General features: G+C 49.3%; 5 non-coding genes and 2 pseudogenes across 5 annotated transcripts; all 7 read right to left on the bottom strand.

Annotated features, from left to right (window-relative positions):
* Positions 1 to 1,039: 1,039 nt before the first annotated feature.
* Positions 1,040 to 1,230, bottom strand: LOC142731884 (U2 spliceosomal RNA). The gene has a single exon (XR_012879264.1). It is a non-coding gene; the product is annotated as a U2 spliceosomal RNA (small nuclear RNA).
* A 1,342-nt stretch (positions 1,231 to 2,572) lies between these two features.
* On the bottom strand, positions 2,573 to 2,763 carry LOC142731883 (U2 spliceosomal RNA). The gene has a single exon (XR_012879263.1). It is a non-coding gene; the product is annotated as a U2 spliceosomal RNA (small nuclear RNA).
* Positions 2,764 to 4,107: 1,344 nt separating this feature from the next.
* On the bottom strand, positions 4,108 to 4,281 carry LOC142731908 (U2 spliceosomal RNA; annotated as a pseudogene).
* Positions 4,282 to 11,310: 7,029 nt separating this feature from the next.
* LOC142731864 (U2 spliceosomal RNA) lies at positions 11,311 to 11,421 on the bottom strand (annotated as a pseudogene).
* A 1,344-nt stretch (positions 11,422 to 12,765) lies between these two features.
* Positions 12,766 to 12,956, bottom strand: LOC142731882 (U2 spliceosomal RNA). The gene has a single exon (XR_012879262.1). It is a non-coding gene; the product is annotated as a U2 spliceosomal RNA (small nuclear RNA).
* Positions 12,957 to 14,300: 1,344 nt separating this feature from the next.
* Positions 14,301 to 14,491, bottom strand: LOC142731881 (U2 spliceosomal RNA). Its single transcript, XR_012879261.1, has one exon. It is a non-coding gene; the product is annotated as a U2 spliceosomal RNA (small nuclear RNA).
* Positions 14,492 to 15,813: 1,322 nt separating this feature from the next.
* On the bottom strand, positions 15,814 to 16,005 carry LOC142731912 (U2 spliceosomal RNA). The gene has a single exon (XR_012879288.1). It is a non-coding gene; the product is annotated as a U2 spliceosomal RNA (small nuclear RNA).

Below are 16,005 nucleotides of genomic sequence, written 5' to 3'. Positions count from 1 at the left end.
AGCCACCCCTTGTTCCTTCACACCTTGTATCAGCTGTAATCCAGTCCAGTCCAGTCCAGTGCTGCCTGCTGAGCAGCACTGACCAACACTGCCTGGGCCCAGGCTTTTATCTATCTCTGAGGCAGGCCCCATTATGATGTCAGAAAGCTGGCTCTGGAATCCTGAGGGCTCCACTATGACACGTGCAAAGTTCCGTCTGAACTTTATATAAGACGGTGCGGCTCAGTCAGTCACTCAGTGTTGCCTGAGAGGGCAACACTGCAACAGCCGGCCGCCAGGCTGTCTTTTTTTTGCACATTTATTTGCCTCCAGGAGGCCACAAGAGGGAGACAAGGGACTGCAAAATGGAAAATAGGCATCCACCAACTTTACAGACAACTTCTCTTTGCTCCTACAACCTCCATCCTTGCACAGTTTGTTATTCTTCCAGGTAACATAGTAACAAATCCAAATTGCTGCTCTCTTTGTAGGCAAGCAAGGGTTTGTTGCAACTGCAATTCTTACTTCTTCTTGGAAATGTAGGGACGACAGTACATTCCATCACATCCATCTAGTGTACACAGGTAGGTCCATTGTGGCGGGCGGGCTGCTTTAATGGCTGTTTGCTGTTCCCCCTACTCCACTCCACTATTTGACTGTGGTGCTGCATCAATCAATCAGTGGCTGGCTCAGGTGCAGCTCTTTAACCTACCTAAAAGGGAGGGCGGAGAGAAGACAAGGAAGGTGAATGAGCTGTTCCAATGTGAAATGCCGGAAACACAGAAACACAGAAGACACACACACACACACACACACACACACACACACACACACACACACACACACACACACACACACACACACACACACAACAAGAGGTGGCAATGTATTAATTAATTGCATTTAATAAATGAGCTCATTATCACACATGACTGTACAAATGCATTGTCCAACAGGTGTTGAAATAATGGGATTAAAAGGGGAGATCCCATCAGAAAGACAAAAACAATAGCAAACACAAATAGCACTTTTGGAATCTGATTTTAGTCAACACATAAGGGAAGGGTGCACCGGTCCTGGAAATACTGCAATACCAGGTCAATGCGTGGAGTGGACAGAGCAAGCTCTATTTCCATCTCCCTGTTCTAAAAATCCATTTAATATATGGTCCCCAGATAGGGGACGTATCAGATATTAAACTGATAAGAACAGATACTACACTTGATCTTAGCCAAAAGGCCGAGAAGCGATAACCCGAGCGGCCCTTGCCTTGCCCGAGCCTGTCCCATACTGCTGTTCACCCCTTGCAGCGATTGATTCAGCCTACTCCTAGGCAATTCCATGGGGCCCTGCAGGCTCACACACATTTACAGCTACTAAGCGGGAGGGAGGTGAATAAAGGCCGGAGAGGAAGCTACACAGGATTTGCTTCTTTTGCTTGCACCACAATGCAGTGCTGAAAGAGGAGGAATCTACATAAAAACGCCTTCCTGGCAACGCCCAAATGCCCTCCTGCCATGCAGATAAACACTGGCAGCGGCAGCAAGTGCATGCCCACAGCCACCCCTTGTTCCTTCACACCTTGTATCAGCTGTAATCCAGTCCAGTCCAGTCCAGTGCTGCCTGCTGAGCAGCACTGACCAACACTGCCTGGGCCCAGGCTTTTATCTATCTCTGAGGCAGGCCCCATTATGATGTCAGAAAGCTGGCTCTGGAATCCTGAGGGCTCCACTATGACACGTGCAAAGTTCCGTCTGAACTTTATATAAGACGGTGCGGCTCAGTCAGTCACTCAGTGTTGCCTGAGAGGGCAACACTGCAACAGCCGGCCGCCAGGCTGTCTTTTTTTTGCACATTTATTTGCCTCCAGGAGGCCACAAGAGGGAGACAAGGGACTGCAAAATGGAAAATAGGCATCCACCAACTTTACAGACAACTTCTCTTTGCTCCTACAACCTCCATCCTTGCACAGTTTGTTATTCTTCCAGGTAACATAGTAACAAATCCAAATTGCTGCTCTCTTTGTAGGCAAGCAAGGGTTTGTTGCAACTGCAATTCTTACTTCTTCTTGGAAATGTAGGGACGACAGTACATTCCATCACATCCATCTAGTGTACACAGGTAGGTCCATTGTGGCGGGCGGGCTGCTTTAATGGCTGTTTGCTGTTCCCCCTACTCCACTCCACTATTTGACTGTGGTGCTGCATCAATCAATCAGTGGCTGGCTCAGGTGCAGCTCTTTAACCTACCTAAAAGGGAGGGCGGAGAGAAGACAAGGAAGGTGAATGAGCTGTTCCAATGTGAAATGCCGGAAACACAGAAACACAGAAGACACACACACACACACACACACACACACACACACACACACACACACACACACACACACACACACACACACACAACAAGAGGTGGCAATGTATTAATTAATTGCATTTAATAAATGAGCTCATTATCACACATGACTGTACAAATGCATTGTCCAACAGGTGTTGAAATAATGGGATTAAAAGGGGAGATCCCATCAGAAAGACAAAAACAATAGCAAACACAAATAGCACTTTTGGAATCTGATTTTAGTCAACACATAAGGGAAGGGTGCACCGGTCCTGGAAATACTGCAATACCAGGTCAATGCGTGGAGTGGACAGAGCAAGCTCTATTTCCATCTCCCTGTTCTAAAAATCCATTTAATATATGGTCCCCAGATAGGGGACGTATCAGATATTAAACTGATAAGAACAGATACTACACTTGATCTTAGCCAAAAGGCCGAGAAGCGATAACCCGAGCGGCCCTTGCCTTGCCCGAGCCTGTCCCATACTGCTGTTCACCCCTTGCAGCGATTGATTCAGCCTACTCCTAGGCAATTCCATGGGGCCCTGCAGGCTCACACACATTTACAGCTACTAAGCGGGAGGGAGGTGAATAAAGGCCGGAGAGGAAGCTACACAGGATTTGCTTCTTTTGCTTGCACCACAATGCAGTGCTGAAAGAGGAGGAATCTACATAAAAACGCCTTCCTGGCAACGCCCAAATGCCCTCCTGCCATGCAGATAAACACTGGCAGCGGCAGCAAGTGCATGCCCACAGCCACCCCTTGTTCCTTCACACCTTGTATCAGCTGTAATCCAGTCCAGTCCAGTCCAGTGCTGCCTGCTGAGCAGCACTGACCAACACTGCCTGGGCCCAGGCTTTTATCTATCTCTGAGGCAGGCCCCATTATGATGTCAGAAAGCTGGCTCTGGAATCCTGAGGGCTCCACTATGACACGTGCAAAGTTCCGTCTGAACTTTATATAAGACGGTGCGGCTCAGTCAGTCACTCAGTGTTGCCTGAGAGGGCAACACTGCAACAGCCGGCCGCCAGGCTGTCTTTTTTTTGCACATTTATTTGCCTCCAGGAGGCCACAAGAGGGAGACAAGGGACTGCAAAATGGAAAATAGGCATCCACCAACTTTACAGACAACTTCTCTTTGCTCCTACAACCTCCATCCTTGCACAGTTTGTTATTCTTCCAGGTAACATAGTAACAAATCCAAATTGCTGCTCTCTTTGTAGGCAAGCAAGGGTTTGTTGCAACTGCAATTCTTACTTCTTCTTGGAAATGTAGGGACGACAGTACATTCCATCACATCCATCTAGTGTACACAGGTAGGTCCATTGTGGCGGGCGGGCTGCTTTAATGGCTGTTTGCTGTTCCCCCTACTCCACTCCACTATTTGACTGTGGTGCTGCATCAATCAATCAGTGGCTGGCTCAGGTGCAGCTCTTTAACCTACCTAAAAGGGAGGGCGGAGAGAAGACAAGGAAGGTGAATGAGCTGTTCCAATGTGAAATGCCGGAAACACAGAAACACAGAAGACACACACACACACACACACACACACACACACACACACACACACACACACACACACACACACACACACACACACAACAAGAGGTGGCAATGTATTAATTAATTGCATTTAATAAATGAGCTCATTATCACACATGACTGTACAAATGCATTGTCCAACAGGTGTTGAAATAATGGGATTAAAAGGGGAGATCCCATCAGAAAGACAAAAACAATAGCAAACACAAATAGCACTTTTGGAATCTGATTTTAGTCAACACATAAGGGAAGGGTGCACCGGTCCTGGAAATACTGCAATACCAGGTCAATGCGTGGAGTGGACAGAGCAAGCTCTATTTCCATCTCCCTGTTCTAAAAATCCATTTAATATATGGTCCCCAGATAGGGGACGTATCAGATATTAAACTGATAAGAACAGATTTTTGATTGAAAAATGCTTTATTGACAATCAATCGTCATCATACAAACATTACTGCGACGCAGCGCAAGCCATGAAGCAGCAAATAATAAATAATAACAGTCGTCAAACATAACATGACAGTATAATACACAGTACAGGCTAGCCTATGCTATACATTACACCACATGCTACACTAACATTCTTGCATTCACTAAAGCCAAACAACAAAGCATTACAGACAAGTGATGGGATAGGGGAGTGGGTAGGAGGGGATAGGGAAGGGGGAAATCACAGGCCCGAAGCTTTATTGAAAGACAACACACAAGAAGGGAGAGTGGGGGGAAGGGGAGTATCAGTCCTCTTCCTCATCGACGTCCGGGCTGTCCCAGGTGGAATAGTCTCTGAGCAGGCTGTGGATCAGCCTGCGGCAGTCCTGGACGGACACACTCTCTCTCCGCAAAATCAGACGGTTCCTGGCAAACCATATAGCGTCCTTAAAGCAGTTCATAAGGCGCCAGGCTTCCTGGATTGCTCCATCCGTGGTATTCCCAGGAAATAGTCCATAAAGTACCGAGCGGTACGACAGTCTGTTCCTGGGTACTGAGTCCTTGAGTTCATGTTCCAAGGCTTTCAACAGACCCTGTGCAAAGGGGCACTGCCAGAAAATGTGCAAAGATGTTTCCTCCGTGAAGGGGCACCTGGGGCAGTACCGGGTCTTGCACAGGTTGCGGGCATGCATGAATGACCTAAGAGGCAGTCCTCCCTGGATGGCCATCCATGAAATGTCCTTGTGCCCGTTGGTCAACCTGCCAGATGACACGTTAGTCCAAACAGTCTCCAACGTGTCGGCATGAAGCCCTGGAACAGACTCCAGTGAGTCCTTTGCTCTGATGTGCTTGTGGATCGTCTTAGGTTTCCACAAGTCGGGCTTAAGACCCTCCAGTTGATGCTCCCTCACGAACCGGACGACATCTCCGTAGAACCAGGGAGCGTGCCAGTTGTAAGGGAAGGAGCTGTCCCACTTGTCCCAGCCAAAACCTCGCCAGAGGGGAAGGAGGAAGTAGCGGGACATGGCCTTGCCCGCAGAGCCGTTTGCTGTCCTCAGAGTCCTACGAACACAGTCACATACAAAAGCGATCCGCAGCAGAGTGGGAATGTCGGGTATACCCTTCCCACCTTTGCGGGGCTCCTTGTACATAACAGTCCGCTTTGCTCTGTCCATTTTCGAGCCCCAGATGAAGCGAAACACAGTCCTGGTAATGGCCCTCGAGACGGTGGCAAGAGGGGGCCATGCCTGTGCAGTGTATTGTAGCACAGGCAAGACTTCGTTACGCAGGACCATTGCTTTGCCCTCAATAGTGAGTTGTCTGAGGCTCCACAGTCCGATCCTTTGGTTGACTTTGGCCAAGCGTTCTTCCCACGACTTTAGGGCTGCACCTTCCTTACCGAACCAGACTCCCAGAATTTTGATGAAGTCCGGCTTGATAGTAAACGGGAAGGAGGCAGGAGAAGGCAGGTACCACTTTCCGAAGAGCATGGCTTCCGACTTCCCGCAGTTGACTTTTGCCCCTGAAGCGCGTCCGAACTCCTCACAGGTCTGGACGAGTGCAGTCACCGAACTCTGGTCAGCGCAGAAGACGGTCACGTCGTCCATGTACAGCGAGCATTTGACCTCGAAGTGTCCTGGACCTGGTGCGGTGATCCCTCTGATCTCTCCATTCTGCCGGATAGCCTCTGCGAAGAGCTCTATAACACAAACAAAAAGGAGAGGTGAAAGAGGACAGCCTTGTCTAACCCCCGACGATACAGGAAAGGGGTCAGTCTTCCAGCCGTTCACCAGCACCGAGCTGTAAATGTCGCAATACATCAGGTTAACATACAAACAGAACAACCTGCCAAGCCGCAGCCTACGCAGAGCCTTACCCATGAATTCGTGAGAGACCCGGTCAAAAGCCTTCTCCTGATCCAGACTGACCAGGGCCGCGTGTGTACGGCGGCTTTGCATGTAATGCACCGTGTCCCTCACCAGGGCAAGACTGTCGGCCACCCTACGGCCAGGAATGCCGCAGGTTTGGTCCGATCCGATGATCTGTCCGATGACAACCTTCAGTCTGTTGGCCAATACTTTGGCGAGGATCTTGTAGTCCACGTTCAGGAGAGAGATGGGACGCCAGTTTTTCAGGTCACATCTCTCCCCCTTCCGCTTATACAAGATCGTGATCATGCCTTCTCTCAAGGACGGTGGCATTCTACCCTCCACCACCATCTCCTCATAGAGCTCCAGCAGGTCCGGACTGATCAAGTCCCCCAGCGCTACATAGAGCTCTGCTGGGAGACCATCACTGCCCGGGGTCCTGCCGGGTCTGAAGGATTTAGCGGCAGAGAGCAGTTCCTCCACCGTCAGGGGTACATCCATAGCCTCCGTACCTGCAGGATCAAGATGATTAGTGATACCTGACAGGAATTTATCGGCGGCTTCGGGGTCAGTGGTTTTCCGGGAGTAGAGGCTTCGGTAGTAGTCTGTGACGACTCCCATCACCTCCTTCTTCCCAGAATGCATGTTTCCGGTCTCATCTCGAAGTTCCTTCAGGGGCGTGTGGCCGGCATGGAGTTTCCTGAAAAAGAACGAGTTACATTTCTCACCCTTCTCCAGGTTCTCCACCTTGGAACGAAAGACAATTCGCTTGGATTCCTCCTCAAAGTGCCTTTTCAGGCCCTTTTTGGCTTCCTCCAGCTCCTTCCTGACGTCCCAGCCGCATTGAAGGAGGTCTTGCAGGGATCGCAGCTGACGCTGCATCTCTCTGAAGTCTCTCTTCCTCTCACACGCCTGTTGACGACTTTTTGCCTGAAAGAAACAACGAAATTCAACTTTAACATATTCCCACCAGTCACAGGTTTTGTCAAAGAAAACTTTATCATTCCTCCAAACAATATAGGCGTCTCTAAGTTCCGCCAGTACCTCCTCTCTTTCCAGCAGGGCACAATTCAGCTTCCAGGAGCCAGGGCCGGGAGGAAAACCGTGGCCGATGGCACCCTGGAAGAGAATGGCCCTGTGGTCAGAGAAGAAGCAGGGGACCATGGAGTGCCCATGCCGCTTGACTGCCCGGGAGGTGAACACAAAGTCAATCCGAGAACGAAGTGAGCCATCGGGTCGGCTCCATGAATAGTTCACAGAGCCAATCCCCATGGAGCCCACAACGTCCTGCAAGGATGCTTCGGTTACCATCTCGATAAGCAGTTTGGAACTGACATCCAGTTTGATTGAAGTGCCGGAACTTCGTCCATCCTCTTCGATGGGGCAGTTGAAGTCCCCGGCCATCACCACTGCCCTAGTGGTGGCGAGCTGGGTCCGCAGGGTCTGGAATAGTTCCAGGCGCTCAGCCTTCATAGGGGGAGCGTACACGTTGATGAGCCTAATCGGCTCTCCTGCCCAGGAACCGTCTACGACCAACAAGCGGCCGCAGGCGAGCTCCTGGACAGAGTCAACAGTAAATACGCTTCCCCTAATCAGGATGGCAACCCCTGCAGACTTACAGTCGCCCCCACCAGACCAGTAGGACGGGCCATGGGTCCACTGCCTGGCCAGATGATGGTATGACCTGGAAGAGGGGAGAGTACATTCCTGCAGCATAAATACATCACTCGACTGCTTGGAAAGAAAAGTTAGCACCATCTGACATCTAGTCCTATCTCTAACACTCCTCACATTGAGGCTAAAGATGTTAAGTTTAGCAGCCATGGGGTAGAATAAAGAAGGTTAGTGCAAACGATACACCTTAGTTACCAGTCCGGTCGGGCGGATCCTCCTCTCCTGGCGGGTCCGAAAGATCCAGCAGGCCTTCTGACAAAAATTGTTCCAGGATTGTAGCCACCTGGATGTCTGTTGTGAAGTCGATGACCTCAGGTTCAGACACGAGTTCCTCCACCATCTGCTCCATTTCCTCCTGCTGCGCAAGGGAATCTTCGCAGATTTCCACGACTTGTCGCTTTGAGGACTCAGCAGCTGGGCTGTCCCTCACCTTTCTCTTCCTCTGGATGGCACCTGAGGAGACAAGAGGGGGAAAAACCTCCAGGGAGAGGACTCCAGCAGCTGGAGGGGAAGATGTTAGTGCTGCTGGAGCTGGGGAGAAGGGAGGCTGGGTTGGGAGAGGTGCAGGTGACAGGACCACTGAGATGGGTGGGTAGGAGAAGGTGAGAGCCTCAGTGGGGGTGACAGGGGTTGGGGACGGGGGGGTGGGGAGGGCCGGGCGAGGGAGGGTGGGAAGGGTAGGGCGAGGGAGGGCCGGGAGACGGGGGGGAGGGACTGTCGTCTTCTTACCATCCTTCTTATTCCCGGTCTTCTGCGCCGCTGGAGCTCTGGCTGGGGCGGGGTTCCCTCTGGCCGGAGCTTTCGCCGCTACAGTTGCCCAGGATCGATCCCTCTTCGGGCAGTCCTTGTAGGAGTGGGCTGCTTGTCCGCAGAGGTTGCACATTGTCCGTTTCGGGCAGTCTTTGGTCTCGTGTCCTGTTACCCGGCAGTTCTTGCAGGCGTCCTCCTTGCAGTCCTTCACCGAATGACCCTTCTTGCTGCATCTCCTGCAGATCTGCGGCATGTCCGGGTAGTAGATGAGGCCGTAGGAGTTGCCCAGCGAGAATGACTGGGGCAGGTGTTGGAGGCCGTCTTCCGCGCTGGAATCCTTGTTCAGTCGGACGATTACCGACCACTTGCCAGTCCAGAAGCCGAGTCCGTTCAGGATGTGGGTGGGTTCCCTCACCACTGTGCAGAACCGCTTCAGGAGCGTGGTGATGTCTTTGCCGGGGGTGTGTGGGTTCCGCATTGAGACCGTCACCCGCCTTTCCTCTCTTTGGACAGGGCAGTTGCCCACAAAGCGAGAGAAAGGGGATTCAGGCCTCGCCGCTTTCACCATCTCCCAGTACCTTCTGCAGATGTTGATCGAAGCGAAGGTCACGAAGAACATCCCGGTCATGAAGGCCTGGATGCTGATGGTCTCCGGCTTAGCGAAGCCCTGGTCCAGGAGCATCTTCTGGCAGAACACTTCTTCCGTCATGTCCGGCACTCTCCCGTCCACCTCCTTCAGCTTCAGGGCCACCGTCTGCTTCATCCAGGGCTCCAGGGTTGGAGCAGCCTGGTTCGGCTTCCTGGTGGCCTGTTGGCTTGAGGAGGCTTCAGGAGGAGATGTCCTGGCCTGGGCCGGCTCACCTGGTCCATCAGCCTTCTTCTTCTGGGTGGCAGGGTTGCTGGTTGAGGCCATGGCTTCTTCCAGCTGTTCCTGTCGCTTGGGGAGGATCTTCGATAGCTCTTTCCCGAAGGGGGCGGAGCTATGCAAATCTTCTCCTTGCTGGCCGAGGTTCTTCCACGAAATTTCTTCCGCAGCGGTTCCTCGTCGAGCTTCTTCTGCGGCCGAGCTTCTTCAAAGATCCCCTTCAGCAGCGGCTCTTCTCCGAAGGTCTCTGTCGCAGTTCTCCTTCTTCTTCCCGGCAGCGATCTCCCGGAGCTTCTTCCCCGATGGCGGCTTCTCCCTTCTGGATCGTCGTCTTCGCTGGTTCTTCTCCGCAGTTCGTCGCCGGCTTCGTCTGGAACGCTCTTGGATCGCTAAGCTAGTGTTTATAGCCCCCAGTGGTTCTCCGAGCTATCTATCCTTACAAGGACTGATAAGAACAGATTTTTTTTTTTTTTTTTTTTTTTTTTAATTCATTCAGATCACGTCTTAAAAATCATAAAATTCAAAATAAAAAAGACTTAGATCATCACAATGAAAACTGAAAACGTACAATTAATTTTTGTTTTCCTCTTTCCTTTTTTTTCCTTAAGAAATCAAAAAAACATTCCTTTTTTAACAGCAATAGTTCCTAACATATCCACTAGATGTTCCTGCAAATCATTACCATCCCACTCACAGTTTACAATGCACGTTAACCATGTTGGCACACCATACCTTTCAAGAAACCCTGGTAAATTTTCTCTTACACAGAGCCGCACCCTCCTCCGCATTTTTTCAAAATTAATTTTACTACGTAACTGCTCTACTTCTTCCAATAACCTGTCTCTTTCTGCTCTTTCCTCTTCTGAAATGACACTTTTTTTCTTTCTCTCTGCTTTTTTCCTTTTTTTCTCATCACTTTGCCCACTTCCTTCCAATTTATGAAGCTTGCCTTCTTCCAAACTAACTTCCGCTTCCTTTCTTTTGACTATCTTCTTATTTTCCTCTTGTACCTCACGTTTGCTTTTCTTTGGGCACGATTTGAATATGTGCCCCTCCTCTCCACACATATTACATACTTTCCCTTTCTGACATTCATTATACTTATGTCCCTCTTGCAGACATTTTGTACACATTACTTTCTCACAGGCTTCTCTCTCATGACCATACTCTTTACAATTCAAACAAAACATATCCATTCCAAGAAAAAATAAATTTCCACACGCACTTCCAATCTTGAACCGCGCTGGAGGAAACAATAGGTTTCTAGATTCACCAATTCTCACAAATTTACAAAGAAATTTCCACTTCCCAGTCCAAAATCCAAAAGGGTTAAACACTTTCCCCTTTCCCACCACCTCCTCACAAAACTTATTGAGAAATAACTTAATGTCCTCTTCATCCACGTAAGGCGAAAACATTTTTACAACCACCAACTTTTTGTTTGGCACAAAATGTGGTGTTACCTTCACACCCACAAGTCTTGGGTCCCTTTTACCTTCCTTCAAGCGTTCTAAAAAGACAGCATAAATTTCTTCTGTGGCGAAGGTAACGTCAAAGCACCCTCTCCTCGGATAGTCCATCACCGCCAAAATGCATGATCTCTCCAGCTGAAAGAAATCCAACAAAAGAACCTTTGTGATGAACTCCAGATCCTTCCTTTGTCGCTCAGATTCCTCCACGAAAAACCGGACAGCATTCCTGGTACGCATATATTCGGGAATTTCCTCCATCCTGCTCCAAACGAATTCCAGCAATCTCCAAAGAATACCTTCAGTACCGAAGTACCAGGCAGGTGATCGCTCCCCGTTGCCCTGGACTAATCCTCCTCCCCAATAGCAGCAGAGGGGTGAAGTCTCTCCTAAGAGAAACGATCCCCCCAGGCCAAGGAAAAGGGTACCAGGGCACCTCCTGACCAAGAAACAAGGCAATACCCTAAAGTACTACACTTGATCTTAGCCAAAAGGCCGAGAAGCGATAACCCGAGCGGCCCTTGCCTTGCCCGAGCCTGTCCCATACTGCTGTTCACCCCTTGCAGCGATTGATTCAGCCTACTCCTAGGCAATTCCATGGGGCCCTGCAGGCTCACACACATTTACAGCTACTAAGCGGGAGGGAGGTGAATAAAGGCCGGAGAGGAAGCTACACAGGATTTGCTTCTTTTGCTTGCACCACAATGCAGTGCTGAAAGAGGAGGAATCTACATAAAAACGCCTTCCTGGCAACGCCCAAATGCCCTCCTGCCATGCAGATAAACACTGGCAGCGGCAGCAAGTGCATGCCCACAGCCACCCCTTGTTCCTTCACACCTTGTATCAGCTGTAATCCAGTCCAGTCCAGTCCAGTGCTGCCTGCTGAGCAGCACTGACCAACACTGCCTGGGCCCAGGCTTTTATCTATCTCTGAGGCAGGCCCCATTATGATGTCAGAAAGCTGGCTCTGGAATCCTGAGGGCTCCACTATGACACGTGCAAAGTTCCGTCTGAACTTTATATAAGACGGTGCGGCTCAGTCAGTCACTCAGTGTTGCCTGAGAGGGCAACACTGCAACAGCCGGCCGCCAGGCTGTCTTTTTTTTGCACATTTATTTGCCTCCAGGAGGCCACAAGAGGGAGACAAGGGACTGCAAAATGGAAAATAGGCATCCACCAACTTTACAGACAACTTCTCTTTGCTCCTACAACCTCCATCCTTGCACAGTTTGTTATTCTTCCAGGTAACATAGTAACAAATCCAAATTGCTGCTCTCTTTGTAGGCAAGCAAGGGTTTGTTGCAACTGCAATTCTTACTTCTTCTTGGAAATGTAGGGACGACAGTACATTCCATCACATCCATCTAGTGTACACAGGTAGGTCCATTGTGGCGGGCGGGCTGCTTTAATGGCTGTTTGCTGTTCCCCCTACTCCACTCCACTATTTGACTGTGGTGCTGCATCAATCAATCAGTGGCTGGCTCAGGTGCAGCTCTTTAACCTACCTAAAAGGGAGGGCGGAGAGAAGACAAGGAAGGTGAATGAGCTGTTCCAATGTGAAATGCCGGAAACACAGAAACACAGAAGACACACACACACACACACACACACACACACACACACACACACACACACACACACACACACACACACACACACACAACAAGAGGTGGCAATGTATTAATTAATTGCATTTAATAAATGAGCTCATTATCACACATGACTGTACAAATGCATTGTCCAACAGGTGTTGAAATAATGGGATTAAAAGGGGAGATCCCATCAGAAAGACAAAAACAATAGCAAACACAAATAGCACTTTTGGAATCTGATTTTAGTCAACACATAAGGGAAGGGTGCACCGGTCCTGGAAATACTGCAATACCAGGTCAATGCGTGGAGTGGACAGAGCAAGCTCTATTTCCATCTCCCTGTTCTAAAAATCCATTTAATATATGGTCCCCAGATAGGGGACGTATCAGATATTAAACTGATAAGAACAGATACTACACTTGATCTTAGCCAAAAGGCCGAGAAGCGATAACCCGAGCGGCCCTTGCCTTGCCCGAGCCTGTCCCATACTGCTGTTCACCCCTTGCAGCGATTGATTCAGCCTACTCCTAGGCAATTCCATGGGGCCCTGCAGGCTCACACACATTTACAGCTACTAAGCGGGAGGGAGGTGAATAAAGGCCGGAGAGGAAGCTACACAGGATTTGCTTCTTTTGCTTGCACCACAATGCAGTGCTGAAAGAGGAGGAATCTACATAAAAACGCCTTCCTGGCAACGCCCAAATGCCCTCCTGCCATGCAGATAAACACTGGCAGCGGCAGCAAGTGCATGCCCACAGCCACCCCTTGTTCCTTCACACCTTGTATCAGCTGTAATCCAGTCCAGTCCAGTCCAGTGCTGCCTGCTGAGCAGCACTGACCAACACTGCCTGGGCCCAGGCTTTTATCTATCTCTGAGGCAGGCCCCATTATGATGTCAGAAAGCTGGCTCTGGAATCCTGAGGGCTCCACTATGACACGTGCAAAGTTCCGTCTGAACTTTATATAAGACGGTGCGGCTCAGTCAGTCACTCAGTGTTGCCTGAGAGGGCAACACTGCAACAGCCGGCCGCCAGGCTGTCTTTTTTTTGCACATTTATTTGCCTCCAGGAGGCCACAAGAGGGAGACAAGGGACTGCAAAATGGAAAATAGGCATCCACCAACTTTACAGACAACTTCTCTTTGCTCCTACAACCTCCATCCTTGCACAGTTTGTTATTCTTCCAGGTAACATAGTAACAAATCCAAATTGCTGCTCTCTTTGTAGGCAAGCAAGGGTTTGTTGCAACTGCAATTCTTACTTCTTCTTGGAAATGTAGGGACGACAGTACATTCCATCACATCCATCTAGTGTACACAGGTAGGTCCATTGTGGCGGGCGGGCTGCTTTAATGGCTGTTTGCTGTTCCCCCTACTCCACTCCACTATTTGACTGTGGTGCTGCATCAATCAATCAGTGGCTGGCTCAGGTGCAGCTCTTTAACCTACCTAAAAGGGAGGGCGGAGAGAAGACAAGGAAGGTGAATGAGCTGTTCCAATGTGAAATGCCGGAAACACAGAAACACAGAAGACACACACACACACACACACACACACACACACACACACACACACACACACACACACACACACACACACACACACAACAAGAGGTGGCAATGTATTAATTAATTGCATTTAATAAATGAGCTCATTATCACACATGACTGTACAAATGCATTGTCCAACAGGTGTTGAAATAATGGGATTAAAAGGGGAGATCCCATCAGAAAGACAAAAACAATAGCAAACACAAATAGCACTTTTGGAATCTGATTTTAGTCAACACATAAGGGAAGGGTGCACCGGTCCTGGAAATACTGCAATACCAGGTCAATGCGTGGAGTGGACAGAGCAAGCTCTATTTCCATCTCCCTGTTCTAAAAATCCATTTAATATATGGTCCCCAGATAGGGGACGTATCAGATATTAAACTGATAAGAACAGATACTACACTTGATCTTAGCCAAAAGGCCGAGAAGCGATAACCCGAGCGGCCCTTGCCTTGCCCGAGCCTGTCCCATACTGCTGTTCACCCCTTGCAGCGATTGATTCAGCCTACTCCTAGGCAATTCCATGGGGCCCTGCAGGCTCACACACATTTACAGCTACTAAGCGGGAGGGAGGTGAATAAAGGCCGGAGAGGAAGCTACACAGGATTTGCTTCTTTTGCTTGCACCACAATGCAGTGCTGAAAGAGGAGGAATCTACATAAAAACGCCTTCCTGGCAACGCCCAAATGCCCTCCTGCCATGCAGATAAACACTGGCAGCGGCAGCAAGTGCATGCCCACAGCCACCCCTTGTTCCTTCACACCTTGTATCAGCTGTAATCCAGTCCAGTCCAGTCCAGTGCTGCCTGCTGAGCAGCACTGACCAACACTGCCTGGGCCCAGGCTTTTATCTATCTCTGAGGCAGGCCCCATTATGATGTCAGAAAGCTGGCTCTGGAATCCTGAGGGCTCCACTATGACACGTGCAAAGTTCCGTCTGAACTTTATATAAGACGGTGCGGCTCAGTCAGTCACTCAGTGTTGCCTGAGAGGGCAACACTGCAACAGCCGGCCGCCAGGCTGTCTTTTTTTTGCACATTTATTTGCCTCCAGGAGGCCACAAGAGGGAGACAAGGGACTGCAAAATGGAAAATAGGCATCCACCAACTTTACAGACAACTTCTCTTTGCTCCTACAACCTCCATCCTTGCACAGTTTGTTATTCTTCCAGGTAACATAGTAACAAATCCAAATTGCTGCTCTCTTTGTAGGCAAGCAAGGGTTTGTTGCAACTGCAATTCTTACTTCTTCTTGGAAATGTAGGGACGACAGTACATTCCATCACATCCATCTAGTGTACACAGGTAGGTCCATTGTGGCGGGCGGGCTGCTTTAATGGCTGTTTGCTGTTCCCCCTACTCCACTCCACTATTTGACTGTGGTGCTGCATCAATCAATCAGTGGCTGGCTCAGGTGCAGCTCTTTAACCTACCTAAAAGGGAGGGCGGAGAGAAGACAAGGAAGGTGAATGAGCTGTTCCAATGTGAAATGCCGGAAACACAGAAACACAGAAGACACACACACACACACACACACACACACACACACACACACACACACACACACAACAAGAGGTGGCAATGTATTAATTAATTGCATTTAATAAATGAGCTCATTATCACACATGACTGTACAAATGCATTGTCCAACAGGTGTTGAAATAATGGGATTAAAAGGGGAGATCCCATCAGAAAGACAAAAACAATAGCAAACACAAATAGCACTTTTGGAATCTGATTTTAGTCAACACATAAGGGAAGGGTGCACCGGTCCTGGAAATACTGCAATACCAGGTCAATGCGTGGAGTGGACAGAGCAAGCTCTATTTCCATCTCCCTGTTCTAAAAATCCATTTAATATATGGTCCCCAGATAGGGGACGTATCAGATATTAAACTGATAAGAACAGATAAGGTTTCAACAAAGTTTTTTATTGGCAAAAATAATAT

This window comes from Rhinoderma darwinii, unplaced genomic scaffold (genome assembly GCF_050947455.1).
Source record: "Rhinoderma darwinii isolate aRhiDar2 unplaced genomic scaffold, aRhiDar2.hap1 Scaffold_875, whole genome shotgun sequence".
Taxonomy (NCBI): Eukaryota; Metazoa; Chordata; class Amphibia; order Anura; family Rhinodermatidae; genus Rhinoderma; species Rhinoderma darwinii.
This window is presented reverse-complemented; position numbering and strand designations above follow the sequence as displayed.